Here is a 20,420-nt window from a genome sequence, read left to right on the forward strand (position 1 = left end):
GCATTTAGAGATATGGACATTTAACCATACATAAAGCAGCGCCAGCACAGTGATTACAGTTAGTTTCAAAAATCTTTGCCAATATATGCCAGAAATTTGTTGAGGAATGTGAATTTGTCAAGGTTTTTATTAGATTTACTTTCATATGCAAGTAGGTTTCATTCTTTGTGATACTTAAAATGTTCCAGACTCCTCAAACTTTGTACAAGCATATTAAGCAAAACATGTATGGGGCAATTCTAATTTGATATGCTTGTCAGGAAACTGACAGCGGAGCGTGTACTGCTAGTTTTGCAGGCTACCTCATAATGGCAAATTATAAATAATATTGGAATGAATCTAATCCTCAGTTCTACTTGATTTTGTGGGTTTCCAACCTAATAATTAGATTAAAAACGCACAGTTCAAGATTTATGGAAGGAGGCTGCAGATTTGATTAAATATCTCCAACCAACATGACTAAAGTTCCAAAGCGCAGCATGATCATTGTGGTCCATTAGAAGGGAGCATTATCTTGGACAGTTTTGCTAGAGTCAGTTTTCAGTCAGAGTAATAGTTTTGTAAAAGAAAGTTAACTAATTCAATCAGACTTTTTGGAGCATGGAGAAGATACTGCAAATTTATGGAAACAGGTTATAGTTCTGTTTGTTTCCAATTATACTGAAAAATAAATTTGATTGCAAATGAAATGGTGCAGATTGGCTATGCATTAAAGAAAAGGGGAGTATATTTTCTTAGTTTTAACTGGAACTTTAAATTCTTTCTTAGGGAGATTCTCTCTGAAGTACAGTTCCCACTTAACCAGCAAGTTTTGAATATGTGCTATCTATTTTTCAGGACTTGTTTTAGTGTTCTTCCCCAACGCTTCCCCCACACCCCTCCACTGCCCGCCTTGATCTGGACCTGCTGACTGAATCCCTCAGTCATTTGAAAGACCATTTATGAACCCAGGCAGCTTGTAATTTCCTCACAGACATATTTTGGAAAAAATATCATTCTCATAATGTGACTTTCTTTTGAACAACAGTCATCCAATATTAAAAAAAACAAAGAACTGTAGACACTGAAAATAAGAAACAAAAGCAGAAATTGCTTGATAAACTCAGCAGGTCTGACAGCATCTGTGGAGAGAAAGCAGAGTTTCGAGTCCAGTGACCCTTCTTCAAAACTGCAGTTCTGTATGACTATGTGATACAGGAATGGCAAACTGACCTAAGTGTCAACTGGGTGCACCAATGCTTCTCCACATCACAAAAACAAAGCTACCATTCCTTCCTTCTTCGGCAAGAATTTGAGAAGCAGACATCTGTTATATTCCAATTAAAAGAAAGAAATAACTTATGTAAGTGGCACTGGTTATATCCTTAGTATATCCATAAAAATCACTGCTTTTGGTCACACTACTCATTGTATCATGGTGAGGTTTTAATCTACCAAGGGATGCCCATCCCAATCAGTAACTACTACTTAAGTGTTAACAGGCAGAGTTGGTTAGTTCAGTTGGCCAGATGACTGGAGTGTGTTCCAAATAAACCTATATAGACTGAGGGCCCATGAGTTTGCAATCTCCTCACCTTACCTTATACATGTATGGTCGCTATCTTAAAGCAATAGATAACCAACTATCGTTCTCTAATGGAGACACGTTATGACTATTTACCACTGTTAACAGAGCAGGTGGTGTGTATCATATACATCAAAAATCTTCACAAAAGAATAAACTCTCATAATACAATAAAGCCAATTTACTTCTTCAAAGCATTATATATTAAATAATGATGATAACGAGGTTTTATAAATAAATTGATTAGAACAAAGGAGACTCTTAGGACAAGGAAAGGCCACTCTATGCAATAAATCCTTCCTCAAACCAACACAATTTCCTATTTCTTGGACCCTACTTCATTTAGTTCATCTCCAAAGGGGAGACGTTGCAGTGGTTTGGCCTTTGAACTTCAGAGAACAAGGGGAAAACATTCAAGAAGATGGAGATTTTCAAGTCTTTGCAATATGTGTTTTTGAAGCCTAAGAGGAGAAGCTGTATCTTTTACTTCACAAAATTGTGTTCAATTGAAGAGGCCAGCTGACTAAAGTACTAAACCCATAGGACTATTCTATATTTTTGAGGACTACTTGCTAATACACCATATTATGGAAATACACTTAGCCCCTACTAGTCTCTCCTTGCTGGATGTCTGATGTCAATCAAATTATATACTTCACTGCAGCAAAGAAAATATTTACTACATCATTCTTGTATTTCCCCCCAAGGTGCAAGTAATATGGGAGACAGATCTTGCCTATCATTTCAGTTTAGAATTGGTATGTGGTGTAGTATAAGACAAGACATTTCATATCAGATGACCTTTCTTGATATTATGGGATAACCTATACCCATCAAGGTATAATCCTGGGAGGAGCTGACCAGTTGTTCAGTTGCCTCTAAGTTATGTACCAGAATGTTTTAGGAGCAGTAATGGGTGGCTCAGTGGTTAGCACTGCTGCTTTGAGCAACAGGGACCTGGGTTCAATCCCACCCTTGGGCGAATGGCAGTATGGAGTTTGCACATTCTCACTGTCTGTGCAGATATCCTCCACGTGTTTCAGTTTCCATCCGCAGTCCAGAAATGTACAGGTTATGTTGATTGACCATGCCAAGTTGCCCGTAGAGTCCAACGATAGGTGGATTAATGAAATGCAGGGACAGGGTATGGGGGTGGGTCTGAAGGGTCAGTGTGGATTCGGGTTGAATGACCTGCTCATAGGCATTCTGTGTATACCCTGTTAATGAGAATCTCAGTTCTTTCAAAGGACTCTCATGTAACTCAACTAGAATGTTGCTAGCCAACAAGTATAATGCAATAAACCTATTCTGTTTAGGAAGGCTCATCAAATACATTGTATGGCACTTCCTCACTCAGTATCAATAACTAATTCCTTATTAGAAGAACTGGTGGCAGTGATTCTGCCCAAGGCTTCTCAGATGATTATAGTGGACACAACCACAATAAACAGCATGTGCTTCAGAGGGATCTGAATAAACAGGTAATAAAAACAGAGTCACAACTTCATGGCTCATTTGTGTATTACAGATTCATAAACTTACTAACTGGTCCGATCTGAAGTCTTTTGAATTGAAATAAAAGAGCAAAGTGAGGAAAGGAAGTCATATTAAATTGCATAGAAAAAAACAGGGTTAGTTCTTCAAGGCTTTTTTAAAGTTTTGCCTCAAAAAGATTATCTAAACATTATATTAATGATGATCATTATGAGCATCTAGACTTGATTATCCCAAAGTGCTCCTGAGTTCCACCTCAAACTATGAAGCCATCTAAACATCTATTGCCTTGCTCCAACTCTTAAAGACTATTCACCGATTACCCCAGCACCCAACTTACTACAGATATTTTTAATCAACTTGTTCAGAGACATTAGTGCTCACCTTGAGAATAGGTAGGACATGAAACTCAGCCTCCTTTCCCAGAGGTAGGGACACTACCACTTTTCCACAGGCATTACCTCACTGACTATTTATCAGCTCCTAGTTAAATGGTCATCATTCTTTACAATCTCCTCCATGGCCTGGTCTCTAATTTTCTCTAACCTTCCGGCCCATCAGGAGAATGGTGCTCCTCCAAGTCTGGCCTCTTGAACATTTCCAATTATAACTGTTTCACCATTAAAGACCACATATTCAGCTGCTTGGCCACTAATCCTCCAACCATTATTGCCACAGGGTACTGGATAACAAGACGAACAGGGGAGAACTTCTTTGCCAGGGTCACTCTGGCAGGCACAGGAGCAACTAGAGTTAGGTAGTGCAATGGGGAGGGGGTGGGGAAACTGCATGTTAGGCAAAGGATGCCCAAACAGGCAGGGCCCTCCCCAACCCACCACCACTTGGTCACAAGTATGCACTATTGGTTTCACAATCCTATCACATGTAAAACACAAGCAGCAGAACCAAGTAGAGCTCTTGAGCTGGGCTTCAACTGGCTCATGAATGGGAAGGCCACCTGGTTCCTTTAGTCATCGCTGAAATCCCAGTGGAGGTGGGTAGGTGATGGACATAGAATCACAGATTCCCTACAGTACAGAAGGAAGTGATTTGGCCCATTGAGTCCACACAAACTCTCCAAAGGCCATCCCATCCAGACCTAATCCCTACCTTATCCCTGTAACCCTGCATTCTCCATGGCTAATCCACCTAGCCAGCATATCCCTGGACACTGCAAGCAATTTAGCATAGCCAACTCAACTAAGCAACACATCTTTGGACTGTGGGACAAAACCAGAGCATTGGAGGAAACCTACACAGACATGAGAAGAATGTCCAAACTCCACACAGTCACCTAAGGCTGTAATCAAACCCAGGTCTCTGGTGCTGTGAGACAGCAGTGCTAACCTCTGAGCCACTGTGCTGCTGACATGGTGCCACCATCACACCAGCTGATCCCTTGCCCTTGCCCGATATATAACTCCATCCCTTCACACCTTTTCTATCAAAGAGTTTAGAATTATTAAAAAAACCATCAGAGCAGGATTCAACTTTCTATTATCAAGCAAAAAAGCCTTAACTCATTCTTATCAGACAATAAATGCCATCAGAGTTTAATATGGGAGGAGATCTAATCAACACTCCAGCACTCTAATCATTCACATTCGAAGAAAGTATATACAACTAATTACATCCAATTAACAGGTATTGGAATTACTTCATGAAAATGGCTATATCCTTAATTAGACCATAATTCTAAAACCTATGAATATAAATCATGGCTGAGGACTATTATCACTTTCCAATTCCACTTTCTGAATGTTAATATAATGACTTAATTTCTTTCAATTTAAAACTTCCTGTCATCTTCATATGTGTCACCTGCTAGGAGAACCTGTCCAGCCTTTTAGAAATTAATTTTGCATTTTGACACCTTGTCCCATAACCAAGCATACATTTTCTTCCTCCACGTTATTTTCATTTTATTTATTATTCACTTTCTGTACCATACTCTTCATTTCAAAATCTTGGAGCTGGCCATCCACTCTGTTGAGAGACAGTGCGATAGGATGATACATTGGAGTTTTCTGTTAAAGTGATATAATTTTGCTCTCCACAAAGTAAATATTAATCATGGTCCATCCATGTAACATTGAAATGTTGGTCACTGAATGGGATCAAGGTAGACATTTAATTGGGGGGGGTGAATGGGATAGGGTGAGAATCACAGGACGTTGTTGAAGGAAGCAAGAGTGATCCCAAAGTAAAGTACTTGGAATACCCAGAAAGCAGGAAAATAATGAGTAACCAATCGGAAGCAAATGGCAGTGTTGTGGGAGCATCAAATGTTTGGCTGTCTGGAGCCAGACTAATGGAGGCTGAAGGCCGTGATATGAGACTGGACAACATTGGGCGTACTGAAGGAAAAGATGTCACGTTGAAGTAACCTGCATCAGCATGATGATATCAAATTAAATTTTCACATATCTAGTATTGTATTGCACAGTAAGTTTGCAAATGGTAATTTTATCTCTGGTGGATTTGGCCACTAAGACGGTGAGAGAAGTGAGGAGCAGATATTCTCTGAAGAAGGTGGCTCCAAGTCCATGAAATGCAAGGTCAGTGAAAGTGTTTTAAGGCGGAGGCTAATTTAGCCTTTAAAGATGGGGGTGGCATGGTGGCTCAGCCCTGCTGCCTCATGGCACTAGGGAGCTGGGTTTGATTCCAGCCTTGGGTGATTGTGTGATGTTTGCACACTCTCCCTATGTCTATGTGAGTTTCCTCCCACTGTCCAAAGATGTGCAGGTTAAGTGGATTGGCCATGTTAAATGGCCCCATAGTGTTCAGGGATATATAGGCTAGGTGGATTGGCCATGGTCAATGTTGGATTATGTGGATTGTGTGTGAGTGGGATACTCTTCAGAGGGTCAGTGCAGACTTTTTGGGCCAATTGTCCTCTATCTGCAATGTAGGGATTCTCTGGTTCTAAGTGTTTGAAGCAGGTATAGAGTATAGTTTAGGATTGTTCCAGTGAAGGGCTGACACAGATATGATGGATTAACTGGTTTCCTTCTATGCTGTATAATTACAATTGCAAACTTGTAACTGTTAGATAAGATTGCATAGCATGTCACTCTTTCCAACTGGAAACATCTCTCAGATAAACGACAAGGCACAAAAACATTAAGTGCAGGGGAAGCATTTGACAGAATCTGTAGAGAGAGAAACAGAGATGATACTTGAAGTCTAATGCAATTCTTCATCAGAACTACATCCTGGGAACTGGGTTCTGAAGAATATTCAAATTGAATTCATAACATTAACTCTGATTTGCTCTCCACAGATGCAGCCAATGATCTGCTGAGCTTCTCTAGCACTTTGATTTTTCTTTCAGGTCTCAAGAATCAACAGCATTTTGCTTGTGTTTCAGATCACAAGGCAATTTGGTGGAAAAAGCAGCGGTATTAATGTTGTATGATTGGGAAGCAATCCATTAAACAATGGCACAGATAAGATTGGTCAGTCCCTTGTAAGGTAAATTGATATTTGGGGAACTAGTAATGCATTCATAGAGCAATTAAAACAAATATTGTCTTAAAAATTCTTACAACTCTTATTGAACAAAACAGACTATATTTTATATTGCTGGATATTACTGACTGGAGTAAAACATATTCAAAGTATTCCCCATGTGATAGAAAGTGAATTTGCTATCACAGCACTACACATAACAAGCTTCCAATCTTTTCCAGGTGACTGAGCTTTTACAGATGAGTAGTGTTCACCTGGTTCACTTGTCTGGTTTACTTATCTGCGCTATAGAGTTTAGAATTATTGCAATGTAAAGGGATTGAAGATTGGATTTTCACCAGTCTACAGTGAGTCCACGTAATTTCAGATGGGAGTATTGGATTGTAGTTTTTTTTCCCAGTATGGCAAGTGGGACATTTTGGCTGAACCCATGCGTTCAACTTCCTGGGAGGCATCTTGGGTGCTGAATAGGCTAGTTAGGTTCTGAAAAACTAGCTATGCAATGGCCGAAATTATACACGATATGTAAACTTGCAAGTCCAGCCCCACTCATGTTCCTTATTCTCAATTGCTTCGAGTTTATGTGACAAAACTCCTGCTGAATCGTTGCTCTTTTCTGGTACCAATGGTCACAGTGCATTTACAACAGTTTTGAGTTTTGGGGAGAGGGGACTTCAGAGGGTGAGAGGCAATGAGGCTTTCAGAGGGCACCCCTTTGCTCATTATCCATTCCTTCAACTGCCCTCATATTGGATCAAATAAATGTCCATCCTGCAACAAACATTGGCAGGCAGGTCATCCTGGTTTCCCAGTCAGGAAAACTGCCACCATTCTCATCCACCAGGTCCAAAGTAATCGAAGAAATAGCAAGTTGAAGCCATTAGTGTGATCATTAATCAATTAACAATCAATTAAAAGCCTTAATTGCTAGCAAGCCGAGAAAATCATCCATGGAACTTCTCACCTAATATTTAATTGCAGAGGGGACGAGAAGGGAGCTGGTTTCTCTCCATGCCCAACTCACCCAATTACTTCCCCTTTGTGCCACCTCTCTTGCCAACTGCAGGGAGGGGAAAACACCTCACTAAATACTCTTCGTTATGAAATTTGTTATTAAACATGAACTAATTGACTTGCAGCAAGGTCTGGCACTGTTAGATATATTCCAAGTTAATTTTCAAATAGGGAATGCAACCAAAAGCATTTCTCTGTTATCCTGTATCAATAATATTCCACCTCATTTACATACTTATGCAATGCAGCTTTCAGCAAGATAAAGTGCATTAAAAAGTACAAACACAAGATATGGCACATCGATGGATGCTTGGACTAGCTGCTGAGGCCTGCTTTTTCAAAATTATGAACAAACATCAATGAAAAATGCAAAAATCAGATAGGATGCCCCTCCCCCTATCAACATTAAAACAAATATAAGACATGGATTTTTCTTTACCTTTGTATATTTCTTTGACACTTCTGGATTTTATGAACCAACATACATTTTTTGAAGTAATAAATTACAATGTGTCTGCAGCTATTTATTAAATTCTATTTGCGGCCTGATTAAATTTTGTCTATGTTCCAGTTGGCCCACATTATTTTTCTCGTGAGTACCTGTATCATACATACACCAATCACGAACCTATTCACATCTGAAGTGTTATGAACTGTGATGTATTAAAGATAACTTTTCAATTCATTCCTCATGAAAAGGAACAGCACTGCCACCCATCTCCTCATGCACCCATGGCAAATGGCCATCTAACGTTGATTTTTTTTAAATAGAATTCCTACAGTGTGGAAACAGGCCATTCAGTGGAACAAATCCACACCGCCCCTTTGAAGAACATCCCACCCAGACCCATTCCTCTATATTTCCCATGTCTAACCCCCTAAACTAAACATCCCTGGGCACTATAGCATAGCCAATCCACCTACTCTGCACATCTTTGGACTGTGGGAGGAAACAAGAGCACCCAGAGGAAACCCACACAAACACAGGGAGAATGTGTAAACTCCACCCAGACCATCACCCAAGGGTGGAATCAAACCCAGGTCCCTGGCACTGTGAGGCAGCAGTGCTAACCACTGAGCTACTGTGCTGCCCTTCTGGAACAATGCTAATATTCCTGAAACTAGGTCAGAGGTCTGAGTTCATGTCCAACATGCTCCAGAGGTGTGTCGTAACAGGTCTGAACAGATTGATTTTAACTGTCTCTAAGATTGATTGGCTGACAGACGGCAAAACATGTTCAAATGGGTCTTTTTGGGCTTTTGTGGTGCAGTGGTAGAGTTCCCACTTGGTGTTATCATTGCATGTCTGAGCAGGTTGATTTAAAACATCTTTCAAAGGAAATGAACACATCCTGCAAAATTACTCTGGAGCCAGGGCTGAGATTGAGACAAAGTCATTTTTATAAGCCATTTTACTTGGAGGAAGGCAAACTTAAAGTGGCAACTTTAAAGTCCACCAAAAAGGCAGGCTTTCTTTTGCTCAGTCAAGCTTATTGTAGTAAATTGACATTGTAAGTGTAGTTTAACTCCATCTGTTACCCATTTGATCAACATCTAGTTAAACCAGTGACCTATCAGAAAAATAAACCAATTACATCATGCTGTTGCCTGAAAACAGAAATGAACAATCCAGTCATACAATAGAAGTGAGATTTTAATGCTTGGTTTCAGTTTGGATGAATAAATAATTCAATTTATTAAATTCAGTGAAACAAATTAACTTGGAGCTTATTGGGAGCCAAAGAAAATTCTGAGGGAGACGGATCACAGAAATATCAACAAAATGGAAAGAGAGAGGTAATAAATGTTGCAGTACAGAGAAAAGATGGATTTGAGGATTGGAAACAAGAAATTCCTATTGGCTGACAATCTGTACCCAAAGAGTACAAATGAAGATCCTCACAAATATAGGAGTAGTCAGGATACATTTGAATATGTCTTATAGACAATTAAAAGATGTTGCTGCTACAAAAGGACTTGCCACATATTTGGAGTAAGCTTCAGGATTGGAAGTGATGTTTGAGATCGAGTGAGATCAAAGGAGATGCAAGAAGGTCAACTGAGAACGGGGAATGAAGGTTGGAACCATCAAATTAAATGAGGGTAAGTGGCATTGACTGGCTAGCGACATGAACAAACTAGGGATTGAAAGCTTTTGCAATTTGGGGTCCAGTATCAGCTTTGAGCAATTGCAGGTCAGTTATTGTTTTGGTCAAGTGCAGTGTGAATGCCTTTCTCACTTAGATATTTTGGGAAATAGTCCTTTTGTGACATAAATCAACTTTGACACAACAAACAAACTGTCATGCGGCACTAGTTGTGTATCTAAGGCATCATACATCAATATGTCATCTTCTCGCTGTCAGTCAGCGAGAACAATGAGCCAAATTATGAAGGCTGGTACCACATACAGAGCTTTTATACAAACAGTACCTGCCATTATATATCAGATTTGTGATTTACCAGAATTCAAAACAATAAATGAAGCTGCCAAAAAGCAGAACTAAATAAATCAAAATTCTCTTTTATTTGATTTGTTGTTTTTATTCTTTCATAGGTTGGAGGTGTCACTGGTGAGGGCAAAGCCTGACACCTCTGTTAATGTGGTATTAAACTATCCACTTGAATCACAGCAGTATCTGTGGTTCATGTACACCCACAGTGCTAGTAGGAGGAGTTCCAGGATTTGACCAGGCAGCAGTGAAGGAACAGTAATTTTATTTCCAAGTCGGGATGGAGTGTGGCTTGGAGGGAAAATTAAAGTGGCAGAGGACATGGATTTGGAAGGTGTTCTGTAAGGAGCCTTGGTAAATTGCCACACTGCATCTTGTAGATTGTGCACATTCATGCTACTGTGTGCTGGTGGTGGCTGGATTGAATGTTTAAGGTGGTAGATGGCTGCTTTATTCTGGATGATGTCAAACTTCTTAAAAGTTGTTACAGCTGAAACCATCCAGGTAAATAAAGAATATTCCAACACACTTCTCACTTGTGCATTGTAAATGGTGCAGATGGCTTTGACAAGTCAGCAGGTGAGTTATTTGCAATGAATTCCCAGCATCTGACCTGCTTTTATGTCCTCTGTATTTGTATGGCTAGTTCAGTTAAGTTCCTGATTAATTGTAATCCCGAGGATTTTGATAATGATGAATTCAGTGATGGTAATGTCATTGAATATTAAAGGAGGATGGTTAGATTGTCTTTGTTGGAGATGCTCATTAGCATGATTAGAAGATTGGCTAACCAATACAGGCTGCCTTCTTAGAGGGTGGCATGGTGGCTCAGTAGTTAGCACTGCTGCCTCACAATATCAAGGACCTGGGTTCGATTCCAGCCTCAGGTGACTGTCTGTCGAAAGTTTGTAAGTTCTCCCCATGTCTGTGTAGGTTTCCATCTGGTGCTCCAGTTTCCTCCCACAATCCAAAGATGTGCAAAGTTAGGTGGTTTGGCTGTACTAAGTTAACCATAGTGTTAGGTGCATTAGCCGTGGGAAATGTAGGAGTAAGGGGATAGGTCTGGGTGGGATACTCTTCAGAGAATTGACGTGGACTTGTTGGGTTGAAATGGCCTATTCCCACACTCTGGGGATTCTCTATAAAAGCACAGAGTTTGGATAAAGGGGGCATTTTTAGAATGGCAAACAGTAACTAGTGGAAAGCCGAAAGTATTTATGATACATATTAATAATTTGGATGAGGAAAGTGTTGGGATCACAACTATTCACGTCATACATTAACGATCTGAATGATGGAACTGAGGGTATTGTTGCTAGGTTTACAGATGATGCAAAGAAGGTGGAAGGACAGATAGTATTGAGGAAGAGGGGAGGTTGCAGAAGGACTTGGAAAGGCTCAGAGAGTAAGCGAAGAAGTGGCAGGTAGAATAGAACGTGGGAAAGTGTGAGGTTATTCTTTTTGGTATGAAGAATAGAGGCGTAGACTATTTTCTAAATGGGGAAAGCCTTCAGAAATCTGAAGCACAAAGGCACTTGGGAGTCCTAGTTCATAATTCTCTTAAGATGAACGTGCAAGTTCATTTGGCAATTAGGAAGACAAATGCAATTTTAGCATTCATTTCAGAAGGGCTAGAATAGGATGTGTCCGAGGTTGTCAAAACCATCAGATTTAATTTTAATTGGTTTTCAGTCTCTAATTGCCTGATTTAAAAATTGGCTGATATTCAAACTGGTTGCCTTGCTAACAAAACATACTACTGCCTGGGTTGCTAACTACACAGCCTTTTGACATATTGTTTCAATTTCTCCGTGCATCTGCGTACTTTTTTTTAATCTCCAAGCCTAGAAAAAGCATATTATCTTTTAAAGAGACCACACCCTCTTCCCTCCCCCCAACACCCCCGCCCCCCCCCCCCCCACCACCGCCTATCATTTTACAAACAAATCCTAACATCCTGCCTTCCAATCTACAAGTAGTCTACCCAACATCACAACAATTGTGAGCAATTTTGGGCCCTGTATCTAAGGAAGGATGTGCTGGTATTGTAGGGGTGCAGAGGACGATTACAACAATGATCTGTTCTTGATGATGTTTAGAAGGGTGAGGGGGGGATTTGATTGAAATTACAGAATACGGAGAGGCCTGGATAGAGTTGAAGTGGAGAAGATGTTTCCACTAGTAGGAGAGACTAGGACTTGAGGGCACAGCCTCAGAGTGAAGGGACGACCCTTTAGAACTGAGATGAGGAGGAATTTCTTTAGCCAGACAGTGGGGAATCAGTGGAAGGGACGACCCTTTAGAACTGAGATGAGGAGGAATTTCTTTAGCCAGACGGTGGGGAATCAGTGGAACTCATTGCAACAGAGGGCTGTTGAGGCCAAGTCATTGAGTGTATTAAAGACAGAGATAGATAGGCTCTTGATGATTTGATTTGATTTGATTTATTATTGTCACATGTACCTAGGTACAGTGAAAATTTTTGATTTGCATGCAGTACAGGCAGAGTATACCATACAAAGTGCATAGCAGTAATAGAACAGAATAAGGTAGACAATGTTACGGCCAAGGAGGTACAGAGTAAGGGAATCAAGGATTACAGGGAGAAAGCAGGAGAATGGTGTTCAGGAACATACTATCCATGATTGAATGATGGAGCAGACTCAATGGTCCGAATGGTTTACGTCTGCTTCTGTATCTTATGGTTTTATGACGTTATGATAAATAGGTCACCTTGCATTTGCCCTGCTTTCTGTGGGCAGGAAATACTTGGTAATTTCCCACATTGCCCAGTGCCTGTCATGCAATTTATAATGTTTACCAGTGTGCTACTTTCAATCTATATGTGGCAATGATTAAACATTGCTGTAATACAAAAGGATTTACTGCACTAACATATCTGTGTGTCGATTTTTAACCCAGAGTTTTCCAGCCGTTAAAACAAACAAGTTTGCAGATTCCTTGTAACATTTCTGTTCAATATGTTCTTATTACATAATCAAGACCTTGACTTTATTCTCATTAAACACAAGTAGATCGACAGTCAGAGAAAGCCCCTCCAGATCAGATTAATGTTTATCTGAGAGGCCCTCCTGAAATCTCTCCACGCCACGATTTACTTTAAAGAACTGCAAGGAGAGTCTGGGCTTCTGACATTTTCAACAAATGTGAGGTCCAAAGGATTATTAGAAGAGATGTGATTCAAACATTGTTTGATAAGAAAGGGAATACACAATAAGGAGCTTCAAATAATCAAGGAAGAACACTTCCGATAAAGCACAGTCTCTAGTTACTAGTAAGAAAAGAAAACACGGGACTGATGGCTCAAAATTTAAGACATTCATGAGAAAACAATAAGGTTTTCCTGTTGTCCCAGACATGTTGAGGTTTTCGATTCTAAAAACAATACTAACGTTTGACAAACATGAATGCATAGAGAATTAAGAATCGTCAAGAAAAGTTGAGCAGTTTGCCAAACTGATGATCATGGATTAGACTAGAGTTTTCAATCCAATATTTAACTTGAGAATTCACAACAGTTTATATAGAAAGTCCCAATGCCACAGATGCTGCAATAGATCAGCATTCATAAGTGTTAGATCTGTTCGTAGGAGAGCATTTTGGTGGTAGCAATCATAACTCTATTACTTTTACAATAGTCATGCAAAAGGATAGGTACATACAGCAGGGTAAGGTTTATAATTGGGGGAAGGGTAATTATAATTCTGTTAAGCAAGAACTGGGTAACATAAAATGAGAACAGATGCTGTCAGGGAAGAGCACTATAGAAATGTGGAGATTGTTTAAGGAAAGCATACTGCATGTGCTCAATATGTTTGTCCCGAGCAGGCAGGGAAGATGTGGTCAAGTGAGGGAGCCTTGGGTCTTGAGAGAGGTCGAATGACTGGTTAAGAGGAAGAAGGATGCTTATATAAGGTTTAGGAAACAAGGATAGGAAAAGGTTCTAGAGGGATACAAGTTAGCCAGGAAAGAGCTGAAGAAAGGGCTTAGGAGAGCTATAAGGGGGCATGAGAAAACCTTGGCAGATAGGATCAAGGAAAACTCCAATGCTTTTTACACGTAAGTGAGTAATAAGAGAATGACCAGAGAAAGGGTAGGACCGATCAAGGATTGTAAAGGGAATTTGTGCACTGAGCCTAAAGAGATAGGAGAGGTCCTTAATGAATACTTTTCTTTGGTATTCACAACTGAGAGGGACCTAGCTGTAGGGGAGGACAGTGTGAAACAGGCTGGTAGGCTAGAGGCGGTGGACGTTAGTAAGAAAGATGTACTAGGAATTTTGAGGAACTTGAAGATAGATAAATCCCCCGGGGCCTGATGGGATTTATCCAAGGATTCTATGGGAAGCGAGGGAAGAGATCGCAGGGCCTTTGGCGATAATCTTTTCATCCTCACTGTCCACGGGTATAGTGCCGGAAGATTGGAGAGAGGAAAACGTCATTCCTTTGTTCAAAAAAGGGAATAGAGATAACCCCGGAAATTACAGGCCAGTGAGTCTTAATTCAGTGGTGGGCAAGTTATTGGAAAGGGCTCTAAGAGATAGGATTTATGATCACTTGGAAAGGCGCAGTTTGATTTGTGATAGTCAGCATGGATTTGTGAGAGGTAGATCATGCCTCACAAACCTTATTGAATTCTTTGAAGAGGTGACCAAACACGTGGATGAAGGTAGAGCAGTGGATGTGGTATACATGGATTTAAGTAAGGTGTTTGATAAGCTTCCCCATGGTAGGCTCATGCAGAAAGTAAGGAGGCATGGGATAGGGGGAAATGTGGCAGATTGGATTCAGAATTGGCTGACCCTTAGAAGACAAAGGATGGTAGTGGACGGAAAATATTCAACATGGTGCTCAGTTACGAGTGGTGTACCACAAGGATCTGTTCTGGGTCCTCTTCTATTTGTGATTTTTGTAAATGATTTGGATGTAGGAGTGGAAGGGTGGATTAGTAAGTTTGCAGATGATACGAAGGTGGATCGCGTTGTGGACAGTGCGGAGGACTGTTCTAGGTTACAAAGGGACATTGATAGGATGCAAAGCTGGGCTGAGAAGTGGCGGATGGAGTTAAACCCTGAAAAGTGTGAGATGATTAATTTTGGAAGGACAAACTTGAAAGTAGAATGCAGGGTTAACGGAAAGATTCTTGGCAGTGTGGAGGAGCAGAGGGATCTCGGGGTTCATGTCCACAGTTCCCTGAGAGCTCCCACCCAGGTGGATAGAGTTGTTAAGAAGGCGTATGGTGTGTTAGCTTTCATTAATAGAGGGATTGAGATCAAGCGCCGTGAAGTTATGCTCCAGCTATACAAAACCCTGGTTCGGCCACATCAGGAGTATTGTGTCCAGTTCTGGTCACCTCATTACAGGAAAGATGTGGAAGTGTTGGAAAAGGTACAGAGGAGATTTACCAGGATGTTGCCTGGAATGGAGGGAAGGTCTTACGAGGAAAGGTTGAGAGAGCTAGGGCTTTTCTCTTTCGAATGACGAAGGATGAGAGGTGACTTGATAGAGGTGTACAAAATGATCAGAGGTATAGATAGAGTGGACAGCCAGAGACTTTTTCCTACGGTGGAGGTAGCTATTACGTGGGGGCATAGTTTTAAAGTGAATAGAGGTAGATATAGGGGAGACGTCAGAGGCAGGTTCTTTACTCAGAGAGTGGTCGGGGCGTGGAATGTATTGCTGGAGAGGGCAGTGGAGTCGGCCTCATTAGGGGCATTTAAGCGGCTATTAGATAGGCATATGGATGATAGTATAAGGTAGGGGTGGAGGTTAGATAGACCTTAGCATTAGGGTAAAAGTTTGGCACAACAACGTGGGCCGAAGGGCCTGTACTGTGCTGTACTGTTCTATGTTCTATGTTCTACGTTCTGTCACATAAATACAAGTGCAAGAAAGAAAGCTAGACTGAGAAAGTGAGATAAGAGACTCTGATAAAAGAGGTCATTCAAGGTTTCTCCAATGAAAACAAATCAGGCTATTTTCTGTAATGTAGCATAATCATATTTGACAATGTTTGATTTTGCACTGTTTTCACTTCAATGTTTTGCCAATTCTGAATGTACACTTTGACCAACTTGATGTAGATGTCTTGCTATTATGAAAGATACTCAATCAATTTGTGCTCAATTGTTAGAAAATAATTTTCTGCCACAGACTTCGTTGTCGATGCTGCTGAGGCCTGCCCGAAGATAAAACATGTCTTTAGTTTTTTTTCATTTATGAAGCTGATTCCTTGTGGGAAGCCAAGATGTATGGCTTGGTTACATAAGCCTGAGGTAAAATGGATAAACCATTAGCGCAGTAATAGGTCATGTGGAAGATGGGTTCCCCCATGCAATAAATTACAGCAATTCATGGAGGCACAACAATTCCCTTCTGATATCCAAGCCGTAACCTGTGATTATAAAGTGAATAATTGTCAGGGAAGCTAAATTCTTCGCTGCAGTGAAAAATAATAACGGTCAAGAATTTTTGGAGTATTCTCCACAGCATGATCTAACCAGCTAATTATGTTATTACTGTGATCTGCGGGTCTGATGGAAGTGATATCAGTCAACCAACTGTACACAGATCTGTTTTCTATTTAAAAAGTGCACAAAATCTGAATGCAAGTTTCTCATAATAGAGTTTTGAGAATTATCTTTAAATATCACATTTGGAGTAATTTTATGTTGATGACCTTGAAGTGAAATCATGCCATTATTTTGGCATTTGCTCACTAAATTATTTCCACTAAAATCTTTCAGAGATTATGCATTTTCATAAATTAATTCAGTCCCTGTATAAATCGAGGTAACCTGGGGCATACAAAATTGTAGAGAGACAATTGGTAAGCCTCTAATTATTTTCTAAAAGGGAGATAATCTTATTTTACTAATCTTTAGGAATCACAGAGAACCATATAGCATGTTTATTGAGAAGGTTAAATAAGTGGGATAGAATATATAAAAGGACTTTTAAGAAAATTGTATTAAATAATACCAATTACACAAATTCAGGACCACTTAAGGGCCTTATCATGTTACTGCTGGTACCTTAGCAATTACTGTGCAGGAGCCTGAACAATAAATCTTGAAAACATTACTTGCAGACCTCTGAGGAGGTTCAGGGTGAGGAGAGGCGGAAGGCGCTTGGAATCCCTTGTTCAAGGGCATTAACTGAGGGACCTGGCATTAGGCAAGGGTGGATTTTGCCACTGAGAGTCACTTCCCTGCTCTAGCTGCCAAGTCCATCCCCCAGCCATGCAACCTCCTGAGACAAGTTCTCCCTCCTACCATCTCTCCACTGTTGCCAATTTCATTGACAATCCTGAGTCATGGTTGGGTGCCACTCCCTCCAAAGTGATGCGACTAAGCATCAGGCATCAGCTGGCCCCTGATTAGTCAGCACCTCTTCATTTTTATTCATTCAAGTGATGTGGACATTGCCAGCATTAATTGCCCAGGGGAAAATTGAGAGTCACATGTCAGTCAGACCAGGTAAAGACAGCAAATTTCCTTTCTTAAAGGGAATTAGTGAACAACTAACTGACAATGGATTCATGCTCATCTCTGGGCTGGTATGCTAGCTCAGTGGTTAGCACTGCTACCTCACAGCGCTAAGGACCTGGGTTTGATTCAAGCCTCCAGAGACTATCTGTATGGAGCACATTCTCCACAGGTCCATGTGAGTTTCCTCCAGGTGCTCCGATTTCCTCCCATAGTCCAAGTGGATTGGCCTTGCTAAATTGTCCCGAGTGTCCAGGGATATACAGCATAGGTGGGTTAGTCACAGGAAATGCAGTGTTACAGGTAGGTGGGGGGGGGGTGAGTCTGGATGAGATGGTCCCCTTTCAGAGGGTTAGTGTAGACTTAATGGGCTGAATGGCCTGCTTCCACACTGTAGGGATTCTATGATTCAACATTTTCTTTTTAAATTCCAGATTTTTATTGAATTCAAATTTCATATCTGCCATGATTTGAACCCATGCCCTCAGAACATTCACCTCGGCTTCTGGATTGTTCGTCCAGTGACATTACCACTACACCACTAGCTCTCTCTATCTTGGCAGATAGGACCTCTCCTCCCAGAATCGTTGGCCTTTGAAAATGGGCACAACTGCCAAGCTGAATGGTGGGCCTTTCGTGCGGCTGGGTAATGGGTCAGCTCTCCAGCTCGTGAGTAGGACCCCTGTTGTCTCTATTAAATATCCCCCATAGAATCATTACAGTACTGAGAGCCAGTTGGCTCATTAATCCATGCTGCCTCTCTGAAGAGTTGTCAGCACCATTCTTCTATAAATTCATCTCTCACAAATGACCACACTTTGAACTGAGAAAATGTTTTATTCAAACTTCTAACACAGCTAATAAACACCTAGTATTTATATGGACTTTCCCATGAGGATCACGTGCATCAGGATTTGACTCCCCCTTTCAGGAGATCATTTGAGGCTGACAACTGTGTGTTGCCAAGTTTTCCCTGATTTATGCATATTAATATATGAAAATGCATATTCTACGAAAGATTCTCATGGCCTTGGAACTAATTGAAACATTTTTTCCATGTCCACTGTATCCAGGCCTCTCAGTATTCTCTAAGTCTCAATGAGATCCCCCCCTTATCCTTCCAAACTCCATCGGGTACAGACCCAGAGTCCTCAGCATTTCCTCATATGAAAAGTCCTTCATCAAGTATAAAAAATTCTTGTAAAACCTCCTCTGAATCTCCTTCAACACCAACACATCCTTCCTTAGGTATGGGGCCCAAAACTGCTCACAATGTTCCAAATGCAGTCTGACCTGAGCCTTATACAGCCTCAGCAGTACATCTCTGCTCTTGTATTCTAGCCCTCTTGAAATGAATGCTAACATTGCATTTGCCTTCCTAAAAGCCAGCTGAACCTGTATGTTAGCCTTAAGAGAATGCTAAACCAGGACTCACAAGTTCTTTTCTGATGAAGGGTCTCGGCCCGAAACGTCAGCCTCTCTGCTCCTATGATGCTGCTTGGCCTGCTGTGTTCATCCAGCCCTGCACCTTGTTGTCTCGGATTCTCCAGCATCTGCAGTTCCTACTATCCCTCACAAGTTCTTTTCTGTTTCAGGTTCCTGAAGCTTTCCCCAATTAGAAAATAGTTTACATATCTATTCTTCTCACCAAAATGCATAATCTTACACTTTCCCACATTGTATTCTATCTGCCACTACTTTGCCCACTCTCCTAGTCTATCCAAGTCCTTCTGTAAACTCTTTGCTTGATCAACACTACCTGTCCCTCCACCTATCTTTGAGCCCTTTACAAACTTAGCAACAATTCTCTCAGTTCCTTGGTCCAGACTGCTAATATATAATGTGAGTAGTTATGGTCCCAACATTGTCCCTTGTGGAACTCACTCATCACCAGCAGCCATCCTGAAAAAGACCCCTTTATCCCCACGTTCTGCCTTCTGCCAGTCAGCCAATCCTCTATCCAAGCCAGTAGCTTCCCCGTAACACCATGGGCTTTCATCTTATTTAGCAGCCTCCCTGTGCAGTACCTTGTCAAAAGCTTTCTGGAAATCTAAATAGATCGCGTCCACTGGCTCGCTTTGTCTAATTTTCTCATTACATCCTCAAAGAAACAGATTTGTCAGACATAACAACCCTCGACCAAAGCCATGCTGACTCAGCGCTACTTTACCATGCACTTCCAAGTATTCCGCAATCTCATCCTTCATAATTGACTCTAAAATCATACCAACGACTGAGGTCAGGCTAACTAGCCTGTTGTTTCCTGTCTTCTGCCTCCCCCTATCTGAAATAGGGGTGGTACCTTTACCACTTTCCAATCCTTTGGCACCCTCCCTGACTCCAGTGATTCCTGGAAGGTCACTACCAATACCTCTACAATCTGCTCAGCCATCTCCTTATATCCCTGAGGTCTAGTCCATTTGGTTCCAGTTATTTATCCACCTTCAGACCTTTCAGCTTCCCCTGCACCTTGTCCTTAGTGATGGCCACTACATGCACCTCTGCCCCGACTCTCCCAAAGTTGTGGTATGTAGATGGTGTCTTCCACCATGAAAACTGGTGCAAAGTGCCTATTCGGGTTCTTTGCCATTTCTTTCTTCCCCTTTACTACTTCTCCAGCCTCATGTTCCAGCAGTCCAATGTCCACTCTTGCCTCCCTCTAATATATCTAAAAAATCGCTTGCAATCTTCTCTTACCTTAATAGCTTGCTTACACTCATTTTTCATCTTCTTTCCCATGATTGCTTTTTTAGTTCTCCTCTAAGGTTTTGGAGTAGATCTGTAGCTTGGGTTGTGGGTGTCGAGGTTGGTTGGCTTGCCAAGCTGGTTTGTTGTTCCGCAGACGTTTCGTTACCGTGCTTGGTAACATCCTCAGTGCAGCCTCTGATGAACACACCAACACTTCATCAGAGGCTGC

This window comes from Rhincodon typus, chromosome 9, assembly GCF_021869965.1.
Source record: "Rhincodon typus isolate 14 chromosome 9, sRhiTyp1.1, whole genome shotgun sequence".
Taxonomy (NCBI): Eukaryota; Metazoa; Chordata; class Chondrichthyes; order Orectolobiformes; family Rhincodontidae; genus Rhincodon; species Rhincodon typus.